Here is a 16,766-nt window from a genome sequence, read left to right on the forward strand (position 1 = left end):
TGGAAGGGTCAGGGAATGACCACCGCATATCCCGGAGCAGTTATGGCCTTAGTTGCTAATGCTCCTAAAAACCAAACAACACACACACACACACACACACTTTAATTCATTAGAATAAATGTACCAGTTAACTATTTCTGTTGATCTTGAAATGATTTTTTTCATCGATAAGTGTTACAGTTTATAAAATTATTTATTACATATTTCTTTAAGCCTCTTTATTCTTCAGATCCTTCACTTCAAAAATGCTTCATTTGTCATTTGAAGAGTTTATACTTATTATTTTGGTGCATCCAGTTATCACAAAGTGAAGATAAATGTAAAGGCTATACTGTGTAGAAAAGTTCATAAACATTTTCTCCTCCCTCTTGAATCTCAAGTATTTTCTTGGTTTATTATTTTCACTCAGGAAGAATATGAATACAAAAAACCCTGAGTGATGATAATCTCGTTTACACTCACAAAAAAAAAAAAAAAAAAAAAAGGTTAGTATCCAAATTTAATTCTGTGAAAAGATCCCCTTTGGTTAGATATTATAATGAAAAAAGGATTTAAGACAGACACACTAAGTGAGAATTATATAACCATAGCCATCAAGCCTTGAACCTATGCTTTATCTTTGTCAGTATGCTTCTAAGTGTACTATCATGTTTGTGTCCTTGCATATATTTGTACTGAATGAGTGGTACTACCTCTCACTAAGGAAGCAGTTCATTACAACTTACCTAGACTGTGGAGAACTTTGGTTTTATCAAAACTGGATTATGAAGCACACCTGTCTTTGATTCAACAAGGGGTATCTTCAAATACTACAAGGCTATATACATAAATACAGAAATATTTTGCACACCTCATACCCTGTATGCCAAATCAAACAGACCACCTTTAGTTCTTATATGACAACAACTAACATTAAGCTATACTTATAAGATTAATGCCCAGTCATGTAGCTTCGATAAATATATTCATACTGCAATAGAAAATCATCTTTCAAACTGGTCTAAACACAAGTTTAGGAATAACAATCTAAGAAATATTAACACAACTTAACTATAAACAAAGTGGCACATTGAGACATGGAGAAATTTCCTAGTGAGCCCAAGGCAATAAGACCTATTGTATATGTACAATATAATCACGCCAGTTTTAAACTTTATCTTGTTATTCTTAAATTTATAAAAAAAAAAATGCAATGAAAAGATAGATGTACATTGATTACTGTTCTTCTTTTGAGGATTTTTGCTGCATCTGGACTGTTTTGGTCACAGTGCACTGGCTCATGATTTATCTTATGTTATGGCTGAGCAAGTGTGTGTGTTTATAGACTAATTTGTATGTTGTGGGGGGGGCTGAAAAACTTGAAGCTGCTATATACTACCTTATAAAGAATTCTATAAATAAATTAAAAAGAAAGATAAGCAGCTTTCAATCACAGTTCTTGAAGCTGATTTCTATTCACTACTTCATCTGCCTCTACACGTAGCCCTTATCTCTGAGCATGTCAAGGCATAGTGTATGATGTATTTTGGAATACTGATAAGTTACAATTTCATATTTTCATACATATCATTTACGTTACTAATTTTTGCTATTTCTATTGTTTAAAAATTGTATTTCTATATTTTACAAGTTACTTGCAGATTTGACAATCCATAACCTCCACAATTTTGGAGAGACACCTGTATTTAAAAAAAATGTTGAGGGCTCCTCAAAAATTTCCTGGGCTGTTTTCTTATACTAAAACAGCCCTTGTAACTACTAGTCCACCCCCTGCCTATCACAAAGTTGTTCTCCACTGCCATAGAATACTGTGATACCATCTCGTGATCTTTCCTTCCAAACATTGGGTAACTTTCTTGCCCAGGCTCAGCTTCCAGTAGATGCTGCAGCACATACAAATTCCCTAATTGCACTCCATTACACAAAGCTGACCGAAAAATTAGAAAGTTGTCAGAGCAGCAACAGTTTTCCCAGATAACACCTTGTTACAGCTCCCATGAGAGTGCAAGCATATGACACATGATCAAAAAGTGTTTGGAGACTCAACTAATACTTGGGAAATAAAGCTTACTGACTGTACATACAGACTCCAATGCTTCAGCACTTCTGGAAGCATTCCTGATTGGCTTCTTTTGGAATTGCAGATTCCTACATTGCATTCTGAATAATTTCCTCAGTTGCTGTCAATCTATGACCTTTCAAGTGAAACAAAAAAAATCGAAGGATATTAAATCTGTTGAGTATGTCCAGATGAGGGACCACAATGAACAATGCTTCAAAAGAAATTCTTGAATGAAAAGTGCCAAGTGTGCAGGAATGTTGTCATGATGCAAGCACCAATTTAAGTCAAAAAATACAATAAGCATGATCTTCACATTTGAGGCGCCTCCGTAGCCAGGTGGGCAGGAGCAGCAGTGCATAGCACACGCTTCTTGATTAGACTGGGGTTACAGCCCGTGAGCCACCAAATATGGAGGATGTGGAAAGATCAGGGAATGACCACTGCATATCCCCAGAGCAATATGACCTTAGTTGCTAATGCTCCTAAAAACCAAATAACAACAACAATAACTTCACATTTGATTGATTGTCTTGCCTTTTTTTGGGCATTGGAAAAGACAAGTCTTCCATTGAGAGGACTGGCTCTCTGTGTCCAGGTCGTAGCTGTACATTAACAAATAATGATGGAAAAAACAAAGTGTAGGTCAGCAGCAGCATGTTGACGAGTCTGACATGCAAAAACTTGCCACCCTCTGTATATCATTATTCTGGATGCACAGCACAAATATGATTGAAATGTGTCACATTCCCAAAGTTTGTGTTTAAATTGATTGATGTGTCCTATAAGGAAAATATCAGGTTCATCGACAATTTAATGGATAGTTACACACTGATCAGTCCATGAACATGAGCAGTTGAATGATTGTTTTTTGAAGTTAGCATTAGCAAGGGCACACGATGCAAGAAAGCAAGCTTATATAGCATCAGCCAAAAAAAAAAGAAACAGACACTTCTCATTTCATCCATTCACTCGCTCCAAATGTTTGTCTAGTTCTGCCTTGAATCTGTTTAAGCTATCAACTTCTACGACGACAGATGGAAGTTTGTTCCAGCAATCAACCACCTGCTGGTTAAGACACTTCCACACATCTATCCTACAACTTTCTTTCCTGAATTTGAATTTATGCCCTCTCGAGCAATTATTCTGAGCAAGAGGAAGAATCCCATCAGCATTGAGCATGCTCAAACCATGCAAGGCTTATAGACCTCAATCAGATCACCTCACAGGTGCCTAGTCTCCAGACACTGTAATTTGAAAAACTTAAGCTTTTCTTTGCAAAGAGCAACCCTTTGTTTCATTCACTAATCTTGTTGCCTTTCTCTGTACTCTTTCCAACAGTTCTACATCCTTAAAATGAGGCCTCCAGACCTGTATACAGTACTCAAGGTGTGGCCTGACCATTGCCATATACAAGGGGATAATCACTTCCTTATCCCTGCTAGAAAAATTCCTGTATATCATTGACAAGACACCATGAGCTACTCTTGTAGACCATCTGCACTGCTCAGAAAAATTTATATCTGCCTGCACAATTATCCCCAGGTCCTTTTCACTCTCTACCACTGTCAGCGTAGTACCACACAGTTGATACGTTACTGTGGGGTTACTGCTTCCCATATGCAGTATTTTACATCTGTCAATGTTAAACTTCAGTTGCCACCTCTCAGCCCATCAGCTCAACTTTTAATGACACTGATGACAGTATGCAGTAGCATACTGTCATTAGTGTCATTAACAACGCTGCCGACATTCTTATCGTCCGTAAACTTCTACATTAAGCCTGATATACCATCATCAATATCATTTATAAATAGAGAAAACTACAATGGACCCAACACTGAACCCTAGGGGACTCCACTAATAACATTAGTCCATGAAGAGCAGTGTCCATTGATTACCACTTTGTGTCTTCTCCCCCTCAACCATCCCTTTATCCATAGCAGCCATTTACCTCCAAAGCCTCACTGCTCTAATTTGTGCAGCAGTCTTCCATGTGCAACAGTATCAAAAGCCTTTCTAAGATCCAAAAATATGATATCAAAATTATTTTTTGCATCCAGTTCCTTTGTGACTACATAGTATTCAATCAAATTGGTCAGACAAGACTTCCCCTTAACAAACCCATGCTGCGTTCAAGCTATAATAACTGAAGTCTTGTCTAGATGATCCTGCAATGCTTCTTTAACCGGTGCCTCCATTAATTTCCCTGGAAGAGAAGTTAAACTAACAGGTCTGTAATTACCTGTCTCCCCCTTGATCCTCTTTTGTGGATTGCGGTCACATTTGCACATCTCCAGCCCATGGGTACCTCTCCTGAATCCAACAAGAAGCTCTTATAATTATGGCTGGCTAACGGTTTGCTTACTTCCTTTGCTACCTCCTTTAATATAACTGGATATATTCCATCCACCCCAGGTGCCTTTCTTACGTTTATCTTCAACAATTTCTCTTCCACTTTACGCTCAGTTATTACAAGATTATCTAGCTTACTGCCAGAGTATAATACACCTCTGGCATTCCCCTCCCTGAATAACTCCTCATATGTGAATGTAGATGCAAAATATTTATTTAGTTTGTTAGCTACCTGAGCAGGATCATCAACAGTTGAACCATCAATATCAACTGGATCAATCTGATTCATCCCCTTCCTTCTTGAGTTTCCATAAGTAAAGAAGTCTTTGCTGTTTTTCTTTGCATCCTTTTCCAAACATTTCTCATAATCTGCCTTTGCCTGCTAACCTCCTTTGTGACTTGGTTACAGACCAGTTTATACCTATCATGGGCTTCAGCGTCACCTGTTAATTTATATGTATCCCATGCATTTTTTTCTCTGCCACAAGTCTAATTAGTTCATCTGACATCCATTTAGGCCTAAATCTTGAACAGTATTTCTTAGTTGGTATGAAAAGCTTAGTAGCTTCCAAGATTAATTCTTTGAATGCTTCCCATTTTGAATTTGCTGTTGGTAACATCAGTTGGTCCTACCGTATAGAATTTAAATACTGTCAGACCACCATAAGTAAGCTTTATGAAAGCAAAAACCCTTCCCTTTATCCCTGATGGTAGTTACCTCTTTGACTAAATTCCACTTCAGCACACTGTGATCTCTGCCACCTAGTGGTTCCTTTATCTGCAGATTCTTAATGTATGAAGAATCACTACTGATAATCAGATCATGAGTATTACTCCCTCTGGTTGCCTTACAAACATGCTGCTGTAGAAAACAATCATCCAGTAACTCCACAAAAGCCTTGCTAGTGTGTGATTGACCAACCCACAAATTCCAGTCAATCTCTGGGAAATTAAAATCCCCCATTATAAGATACTCTGATTTACTGGCCCACTCTTTTTCTCTGCACAATTGCTCATTATACTCATCAGATTCATTAGGGCTATAACACACACCTAGTCTCATTTTTCCTTTCCCAGTGCATATGTCACACCAAACAGACTCAACATTGCATTGTTCATCAACATGGATTGGATGCACTTCCTTAGGTTTTGTGTTTCTTAACTAACAGCATAATCCCTCCTCCCTTCCTGTCATGTCTATCCTTTCTGTACGCATTGTAGTCCCCAAATTCCAATCCTGCACTGCTTATGTCTGTGACACCACGTCTCTGATATCCCAACAATATCTGTCTTTGATGTCTTGACTAGCACTTCAGCCTCATCAAATATATTAACTATACTCCTGGCATTGGTGTACATGCAAGTATACATGCACCTGTTTCTACTCTTAGTTACCCTAAGACAGCCTATGTATTTACTTGTTCCACTATGACTCCCAGCAGTCCTAGAAATCGCCATTGCCTTGCTTTCCAGGCTGCTGCTCAATTGCATTCCAATAGAAGCAGTGCAAGAATCACTTTCACCTCTGCCAGCAGCTACTGTTAATCTATTAGTGCATGTAAGTTTTGGGGCAGTTAGATCAAGAATCACATGCAGTGGACAAGCAGCTCTCTTCTCCAAGCATCTTCTCCAAAAACTGTTTATAGCATCTCTGCTTCCATTAATCACTCCTAATTTGAAAACAAAATTTTATGCATAATACACTGCTAAAATAAGCGATTTTACTGGCACATCATTGGCTCAAAGGTCTGCCAGCAAAATCACTTATTTTAAAAATGTGACGAAACACCTATTTAGTGTATACTGATTCAGAACTAACTGCAGATAAATGGTGGTTGTTGTTTTCATCTGTTCAGCCACAGCCGACTTTCAGAGACTTTATGGGCAGGCAGCTTCTTTCAAGTCCTTCATGCCGGTGTCAAGCCAGCATGTTGGCGCCTCCGTGGGCAGGAGCAGCAGGGCGTAGTACACGCTTCTTGATTAGACCGGGGTTCGAGCCTGTGCCCACCAAATACGGAGGATGCAGAAAGGTCAGGGAATGACCACTGCATATCCCCGGAGCAATATGGCCTTAGTTACTAATGCTCCTTTTTCTTGGCACAGTATAACTGCAGTCGTTTTTGTGCCAATAAGATCAAAATCAATCAAGCTAATGCTCCTAAAAACCAAAAATAACAATAACAATAAGCCAGCGTTTTCTTTGCTACCTCTTTTCCTTGTTCCACTGACCTTTCCTGGCATTATCGATTTTTCCAATGAATTGGATCACATTATGTGACTGAAATAGATCAATCCTAACTTGGTGATCTAGCCTTCCAGTGATGTTTTTGGCTTGATGCAATCCAAAACCTCTCTGTTCGTAACTTTTGCTGTCCATGGTATGCAAAGCGCTTTCTCCAGCACCAGAGCTCAAAAACGTCACTTTTTCTTCTGTCTGCTTTTTCATTGTCGAGCTTTCGCACCCGTAAGTTATTATGGGAAACACTATAGCATTAACCATTCTAAACTTCTTTGTAGGTTGACGTCTTTGTCTTTCCAGATCTTTTCCATGCTCATCATTGCATTACGTCCAAGTGAAATTCTTCTTTTAATTTCAGGGCCAAATTTTCCGCCTCAGTCAACCTTAGATCCAAGAAAGATGAATTCCTGAACAGTTCAACATCTTCATTGTTAATTTTAACTTCTGCAGTCCCCCTTTTTTGCTCTCATCTTTAACCATTAAAATCAGTTGTGTTGGATCTTAATTTTCTGCTAGCCGTGTTGTATCATCTGCATATCTTAAATTATTGATGTTTCTGCTGCCAATTTTCACTCCAATTTCTGACTCATCCAAGTACAAATTCCTCATAACTGATTCAGTATACAAATTAAATAGAAATGAGGGTAAGATACATCCCTGTTTCACACCTTTTTTCCAATTTCAAATGAGTCTGTATCTTCAAATGTTGTTCTGACAGTTGTTCTGATATCATCATCACCCTTTTTTCATCTTAACATAGACATAGTCTATAGAACTCATATCAGATATATCCTAGCAATGAGCTTAATATTGATGCCTTAACAGTGACAAATTACCTGCATGATATATAGATCAGAGCAGTCTCATTTGTTAAACAGTGTCAAGGCAACCCAGCTCTATACATAGGCAAAACATAAAAAGATATTTTTTGTTTCTCTGTCATGATAACTCCAAATGTGAAAATTATCAGAACCTAAAAATCTGCTGATGTTGAACTTGAATTTCCATAGATTTAATTTTCAGGAAATACATATGAAGGAAGGAATAACAAAGATAAAAAGTTATTTCAGTGAATTTGAAGTGTGAATGGAGGTCATTGAAGTACATTTTGTCAGACTGATTTGGAAAAAACAGGTGAAATTGATGTTAATTCAGAAGAACAGTAACCATGGAAATATCTATATTAAAGGCAGGCAGTAGAAACTGAACACCTGTGTAATAAGGTTAGAGTGGGTTTATGAGTAAAATATGAGTCAACTGTCCTCTTTTGGATAGAGCATAAGAGAAGTTTTGGTGGCCCTACTACAGATATGGAACAATAAAAAAATAATAATAAAAAAAGGAAGGAAACATGAATTCTAAAAACTTTGTGATTATAATCATTGGATAGCATTTCATTTAAATGTTTTTCCTTTTTTTTCCCCAGATTAAATTCATAGTAGAAAGTCTAGAAGAGCTTCAAAAAAAAAAAAAAAAAAAAAACCATGCAAATCAACTTGTTTTATATCACATTTACTGACCAATTTGTGCATTGGTCTATAAATCTGGGAAATTGTCCAGTTAACTGTTTTTTGTTTTTTTTTTTTCTTTTCTTCCCCTTTCATTCATGCATTCATTTAAATACATTATAAATAACAATGATTGTTAGTTATGTCAAGTGTTATACAAACAATAAAATTGATTACTTTTTTATAGAAACAGTTATTCTAAATTATTTAAATGTCATCTAAGAGGCACACTCTTCTCTTCCATTCCCTCACCACCATCTTTCATGAACTGTGGGGCGGGGGATGCTTAAGCAATGCCATGAAGGAAATATTTAATCAAGCTAGTAGTAGAACTCATGCCATATATCTTTTTAGTATTTTGCAGGTGAAGAGAAAGAAACAGACATGAATGCTGCTGCTATGATTATATGTGTATTATATACACATAAACATGTTGACATTATTACAGCATTAAATTAATGCTGTAATAAACTGAAAATGTTTCCCAGTTTTAAAGGATGTTAAATGTAATGCTTTAATAGTAAACAATTGATGAATTTATGAACAGTATCTCGAACTGTTTTAATTTCAGAGTTTATCACCAATATGAATAGTATACAGTATATTTTATCAAAGTTAGTTTTTATTAGATGCAAATTATATAGGAAATTATGCAGATATATTGCATTTTGCAAATGTAGACAGTACTTAAACAGAATGAAAAAATTGGAATGATTTACATAAAGTATATATAGAAACAAAGTTGGAATTATTACATCATCATTAAAAATGATAAGATATTTTTGTGTTGCTAAAGTATATTTCAGGTTAATTTTTTTGACTTATGTTAAAACATATCAATGAAATAACTATTTTCTCTTTCTGTGCACATTTTCAGAGGTGGTCCAACCTTGTGTATTTTTCTCTCTTGCTTTTCCTCTAGACATAGAAAAAAAATATACATTCTGAAATGGGATGAACTGCTTTTATGTATTGTTGCTTTGAAAGATTATAGAAAAACAAGAACTGTAAACTGTTAAAAATAAAATAATTGTAAGTTGCATCTCATATCACTTACTTGTGCATGGTTTACTTAAATTTCAAAATTAAATTGTAATAAGTAAATATGAGGAATAAGAATAAAATCTGGACGTTTTTGAGGCCTTGCATCTCTCGAGTATCTATTAGGAAAAAGTCAAAGTTTTGGAACATTCCTATATTTTGGGCGTGTATCAAGAAACCTGGCATACAATACATATAGACTGGATAGTTTGTGGCGCCAGGTGCGGAACAACTATTATTAGGACAAAAAAATAAACACATGAAAAATTATTTTTAAAAAATAACTATTAGAAACTTTCTTACCAGTACAAACTTTACACCATACCTTTGCATATGACCACCACTAACATCTACAATACGTTGCATGTGCTTGATGCTTATGATATAGCTGATGAAAGCATTTTGCCTGTGATGTTTGTTACTTCTTTAATTAACCTTCTGTCAGGTGTGTTGTGTGTACTGTATCAACTGTTGTTACTTCAGTTCCCCTGCATAGGATTTTCCTTGTCCCTGGCCACCGGACATTTTTTTTCCCTCCTCCCTCAGGTTTTTTTTTTTTTTTTTTTCCCATTTGGACACATAGTCTGCCTCCTCATGACAGGAATAGGAATCAGCTTTCTTTAATTGCTGCTTTCTGGTTGCAAAGTGACCAGTCAAACAATACAACAGAGCAAATACACTACCAAATGCTACATATGCATGACTTGCTGGTGGCTATTAGTTAGCACTCTTGAACTGCAATAACAGAGATGCATACATATACATAGCATCAATGCGGAAAAGCGTGTGAATTTTCAAAAAATATTGAAAATTTTAATAATCTACAAGAATAGTAAATGCTCCCATAAATGCATCACTTTTTTTCATTGAAGAACTATAGCCATGAAATAAAACTCCATTTTGGAGAAAAAAATTAAACTTTATAAGTGTTAATTTTCAGTTGAGAAATGAGTGAAAACTGCCTTAAGGCATTTAGGACAACTTTTTTTTTTTGGATAATGTGGCTGTTATCCGAAGTTTCTAAAAGTAATTTTTGATATTATTATCCAATATATAGTCAGAATTAAGAATAATTTTTTTAAAGTTTCCCATATCCAATTCTTCCCATTGCTGTTCATCTCAAAAACCCAAATAGTTATTTCTGTGCACTAATGAACCCACTAAAAATGTGCCTGTAGAAGGATTAAAGCAGCTACATTCAATTCTGATACTGCTGTATAGACTCCAACATATTCTTCAGCCACGTCCATGATCAGAAATTCATTGGTACTATATCCAATGAATGTGGAGGCCATCTGCATAAACAGTGATGGAAAATGACCCTGCCAGGAAAACATTCAATAATGATCTCCTTGACTTCTTGGGCAGCTTGTGGTGGTGGTGTTACTGGCCTGCATAAAGTTTAACTTTGCCTGTTCTCTGCCAATTTACAGGCTACTATGATCTGGATACTGTGTTGTCATGTTTGTATATGTTTTTGATGCTAACACTGGAAGGAGAGTTTTAATGCTCTGGATTTCTGCTCTTCTACTTTCATAAACTTTCTGCACTCTGTATTGGTTCAAAGCCATCTTTTGCTTTTGTGCTGAAGTTGTGTTGTGGAAATATCAATATGTGCATAATTTTCATCATGTTTAGTGTTCAGTAAAGTTGTGAGCAATGTGATAAACATTTCAGTTTGAGAAACCTTGTCTGGCAGAAACAGGCTGTTTGAGCAAGATGAAGTTTCTAAAACTGGAATGTTTATCACAATTCTCACAGCTTTACTGAACATAAACCATGATGAAAATTATGCACATGTTGATATTCCCATAACACAACTTCAGTATTGCATGATTGCATGTACCAATACGTCACTAATTTGTGAATGATACCCTGTCATTCTCATCATAGATAGATGATTGTTTTGCTCTTTGCAAATATTAATAATCATCCAACAATTTGCGATACATTTGTTGCAAACTGAATTACAGACATCAGTCGAATGTGTAATATTGAAATATAGATTAATCACAGAACCCAATAAACCACTGAGTAAGAGAAAAACTGCTGCCTTTCCATATTGCATTAAAAAACATTTACCAATTCACATTCAAAAATATGTTTGAATATTGTTGACTACAAGAAATCTACCCGTTACAGATATAACTAAGGAAGCGCATCCAATTGACATTGGTGGACAATGCAATGTTGAGTCAGTTTTGTGTGACATAAGCACTGGGAAAGGGAAAATGAGGGTAAGTGTGTGTTTTACGCCTAATGAAACTGATGAGCATAATGAGCAATTGTGCAGAGAAATAGTGGGCCAGTAAATCAGAATATCTTGTAATGGGGATTTTTACTTTGCAGATACTGACTGGAACTTGTGGGTTAGTCACTTGCACACTAGCTAGACTTTTGTGGATTTATTGGATGACTGTTTTCTACAGCAACATGTTTTCAAGAGGCAACCAGAGGGAGTAATACTCTTGATCTGATAATCAGCAGTGATTATTCATGCATTAAGAATTTTCAGATAAAGGGACCACTGAGTGACAGTGATCACAATATACTGATGTGGGATTTCTTTAAAGATGTAACTACCATCAAGGGTAAAGGGGAGGGCTTTTGCTTTCGTAAAGGTAACTACAGGGGTCTCAGACAGTTTTTAGGTTCTATACAGTGGGACCAACTGATGTTGTTACCAACAGCAAATTCTGAATGGGAAGTAATCTTGGAAGCTACTAGGCATTTTGTTCCAACTAAGAAGTACTATACAAGGTTTAGGCCTAAATGGATGTCAGATGAATCAATGAAGCTCGTGGCAGAGAAGAAAAATGTGTGGGATGCATAAAAATTATTAGGCGAGACAGAAGCCTATGGCACATATAGAATAGTCTGTAATCAAGTCACAAAGAAGGTTAGGCAGGTGAAGGCAGATTACGAGAAATCTTTGGCAAAGGATGGCAAGAAAAACAGCAAAGAGTTCTTTACTTGTATAAACTCTAAAAGAAATAGGATGAATCAGATTGGTACCCTTGATATCAGTCTTTTGACTGTAGATGATCATTCTCAGATAGCTGCAGGGGTTCACATCTGGTGAGTATGAGCTTGGCACACCCATAGTCCTGAGCTGGATATCATAATTCTCTTTCTTGGCGATTTCCTTCTACTTTTATCTCTCTCTCTCACTCAGGGTTACTGATGAATTTTTTTTTTTTTTTTTTTGCTGGTGCAGCATAAGCCTCAGGCTTCCTTGCACCATGTAGATAATAATAAACTAAATGAGTAATTTGCATCTATATTCACACATGAGGAGTTATTCAAGGAGGAGAGAGCCAGATGTATATCAAACTCCAACAGGGTGTTAAATGATTTTGTAATAACTGAGAGCAAAGTGGAGGAGAAATTGTTGAAGTTAAACATAAGAAAGGCACCTGGGGTGGATGGGATCTATCCAGTTATATTAAAGGAGGCAGCAAAGAAACTAAGCAAACCCTTAGCCATAATTATGAGAGCATCCTTGGACTCGGGGGAAGTCCCCACAGACTGGAGATGTGCAAATGTATTGCCAATTTACAAAAGAGTGACACAAGTAATTACGGACCTGTTAGTTTGACTTCTGTTCCAGGAAAAATAGTGGAGTCACTAGTTAAAGAAGCATTGCAAGATCATTTAGACAAGACTGCAGCACTAATTTAGACACAGTATGGGTTTGTCACAGGGAAGTCTTTTCTGACCAATTTTATTGGATACTATGATGTGGTCACAAAGGAACTGGATGCAAAAAATATTTTTGATATCATATATTTGAATTTCAGGAAAGCTTTTGATACTGTTGCACATGGAAGACTACTGTACAAATTGGAGCAGTATGGCATTAAGGGCAAGTTGCTACAATGGATAAAAGAATGGTTGAGTGGGAGAAGACAGAGAGTGGTGGTTAATGGATACTGCTCTAAGTGGACTAATGTTATTAGTGGTATCCCTCAGGATTTGTTGTTGGGCCCATTGTTGTTTTGTATATTTATCAATGATATTGACGAAGGTATATCAAGCTTAATGTCAAAGTTTGCAGATGATACAAAGGTTGGTAGGGTTGTTAATAACAGTATGTTGTTGCAACAGGATCTGGAAAAGTTGGGTAGATGGGCTGAGAAGTGGCAACTGAAGTTTAACATTGACAAATCCAAATTACTGCATATGGGTAGTGGTAACCCCAGAGAAATGTACCAACTATGTGGTGTTTGACAATCAGGATAGTGGAGAATGAAAGAGATCTTGGGGTAATTATGCAGTCATATGAAGTTTTCTGAGCAATTCAGACAGACTGCCAGAGTAGGTCACGGGGTCTTGTTAACGATATACAGGAATTTTGTGAGCAGGAATAAGGAGGTGATTGTCGCCTTGTATAAAGCAATGGTCAGGCCACACCTTGAGCAATGTGTACAGGCCTGGAAGCCTCATTTTAGGAAGGATGTAGAGTTTCTTCAGCAAGTATAGAGGAGGACAACAAGACTGGTGAAGGGAACAAAAGGGTGCTCTTATGAAGGAAGGCTTAAATTCTGCAAATTGCAGCTTCTGGAGACTATGCACCTGCGAGGCAATCTTATTGAGGTGTATAAGGCCTTGAATGAATTAAGCAAGTTTAATGCTGAGGGGATTCTCCTTCTTGCTCATATTAGCATTAGTAGAGGCATATGATGCAAGAAAGCAAGCTTATGCAGCATCAGCCAAAAAAAAAAAAAAAATTCTCCCATTTTATCCCGCTATTCGTTCCAAATACCCAAATATTACAAACCTGAGGCAGCATAGATTCAAACTGAGGAAAGACAGTTGTAGAATAGATGTGCATTAGTTTGTCTTAGGCCAGCTTTTTTTTTGGCTGATTCTATATAAGCTTGCTTTCTTACATCATGTACCCCTACTAATGCTAAATTACATTGCCTGGAGAGTAGGAATATGTAAAGTGATCTGATTGAGGTGTATAAGGCCTTGAATGTGTTGAGTGGGCTCAATTCTGATGGTATTCCTCCTGTTGCTCAGATTACGAACCTGAGGGGGCATAAATTCAAATTGAGGAAAGACAGTTGTGGAATAGATGTGTGGAAATTTGCCTTTAGCCAGCGGGTAGTTGATTGCTGGAACAGACTTCCATCTCTTGTTGCGGAAGTTGATAGCCTAAATAAATTTAAAGCTGAGCTGGATAGACATTTAGAATGAATGGAGGAGTGAAATGGGAGGGGTTTTTTTTTTTTGGCTGATGCTGCATAAGCTTGCTTTTTTGCATCATATTTCTCTGCTAATGCTAATAAGTAATTATTATGGATCAATAAAAACGGTTAATTTTAAAGGGGAAAAAAAAACATTTTCATGTAATGCTTTAATTTTACTTTGCATCACTGTTTATTAAGATGCACCCCTTTTTAAGACTTCTTTGTAGACAATATTTTAGGTGTAGATTTTCTTAATTGAAGTCTGAATCTACCTTGATCTTCAGTCAAAACTTTGAACCTATTTCTTAAAGCTGTTTTAGAAAATGCAACAGAAAGTTGATTATAAGTATATATTTTTTGTATGAAAACCCCAAACATAAAAGCTGTTAGAATCTATAGTATGAGTTGAAAGCTGAGAAGATAGATGCTTATTGACATTGGACTTTAATTTCTGCAGATTGTAATTTTCAGGAAATACATGCAAAAGAAAGTTATTCCAGAAAATGAAAGATGAAGGGATAAATGAAGAAGAATAATTTGAGCAAATTTCCAAACAGAAGGTAAAAAAACTCCAGTGGAATAATAAAGTTTAAAGAGGCCACACAGAACAAGTGCAAGTTGAGGAGTACAAATTGTGAGAAAAAGTAGAGAAATGCCACCAAGACCTGGATCTTTCTTGGCATCAATATTGTTCAGAGTTCTTCTAACATTCTTCTGTTGGAAGACCACTGGAGGGTATGGTAAATATATATAGAGATGTAGTGGATGTTAGGTATGGTCAGAGATAGTTTTTTTACTAAGATTGTTGATGAAGGAGTTCAGTGAGAAGTAAGATGCTAATAAGTTAGCTTTATTTACTTTCTTGCTAAAGCCATTGGCAAGAAACCAGAATGTTCGGCTAACATTTGGGTAAGAATCAATTTCTACTCTTAGCCATTTCAAAATGAAGTTTGGAAATGTTGCGAACTTTAGTGTAGGCAGGAAATGAATCTGAAGATTTGGATACAAGCCAATTATGATATGTTAAATTCTTTCCTTAAACAGCCTTACATTTATTGGAAAACCAAAGTTTAGATGAAGGACACGATTTTAGAGTGGAATGCAGTACAGTATAAAGGATTTCATTCTTACAAGAATAATTTCACTGATGTTATCTGAGCAAAAATTTAGTTCAGAAGATTTAAAACAGTAATCCAACGAAGGAAAAGAAGAAATGGAAATCATGATTGTCCTATTTTTATTTCCTGTTTATTATTATTATTTAAATATTTTCCTGTTTGTTATTTTTATTTAAAACTGTAATCCAACCAAGGAAAAGAAGAAATGGAAATCATGATTATCCCATTTTTATTTCCTATAATGCCAAACAACACAAGATTGAAAATGGCCATGAGAGGCTCCATTGGAGAAAAGACCATTACAGAGTCATGATCTCATGTACCTAGAAGACCACTAACATTGATCATGTATTTTGAGGGGCTGTTGAGAAAACGTTCCAGATTATTTGTTTGAGTGTGTGGTTAGGGTTACCTGGTACCTTGATAGATAAGTGAACATGCTGTTAAAGGTCGTTAATAATTGCAAAAGCCTAAGCTCAACCAGCTGGAGTCGTGAACATTAAAATAATCGAGCACAATTACTTCACTATTAAGAAAATTATACTGGAGAAAGTAAACTTTCAAAGAAAGGAAGCGAAAGATTTCCAAGTGATTAATAGTTGGGAGAATGATAAATAAATGAATGGGTGAATGCCATCATTTACATAGTCTAAGAGTTTGTGAAGTGGGGGAGGACTACCTCAGATGTGGGAACAGTATTCCATGGTAGTGCACATTCATGATGTGTGCAGAATGAGTTTCTGCTAGAAGAATAGTAATGCTAAGAGTGAAAGAAAACAATTTTTTTTTTACAATGCAGAAAAAGCAATATTTTTAACCTGCTTATGTCAAGAAAGATTATAAATCAAAGTTGCCTTCGATAGCAATATGAGATGTTTCCTTGAAATCTGGGTGTCGTTGAAAATGAGCATAGGAGCAACAGACTTTTTTTCCCCCAAAGGAATAAGGTAAGATTAAGTTTTTGAAGGACTGTAGTTAAAATTTAAGGAATTTGTGATTATTTGGGAAATTATTAATTGCAATTTGGGGAGTACAACGTGTACAGAAAGGATAGACAGGAGTTTACCAGTGCTTATGTATTAAGTATGTTACACGTACTTAATACATAAGCAGTGGTACAGGAAAAATGAGAGTAGGAGTGTGTTATAGGCCTAATGACTGATGAGTACAACAAACAACCGTACAGAGAAATAGTGTGAGCCAGTAATTCAGAATGGAATAGCCTATAATGAAGGATTTTATCTTCCCAGG

The sequence above is a fragment of the Mastigoproctus giganteus genome, chromosome 8 (genome assembly GCF_048544385.1).
Source record: "Mastigoproctus giganteus isolate SK-2022 chromosome 8, ASM4854438v1, whole genome shotgun sequence".
NCBI classification, from domain to species: Eukaryota; Metazoa; Arthropoda; class Arachnida; order Uropygi; family Thelyphonidae; genus Mastigoproctus; species Mastigoproctus giganteus.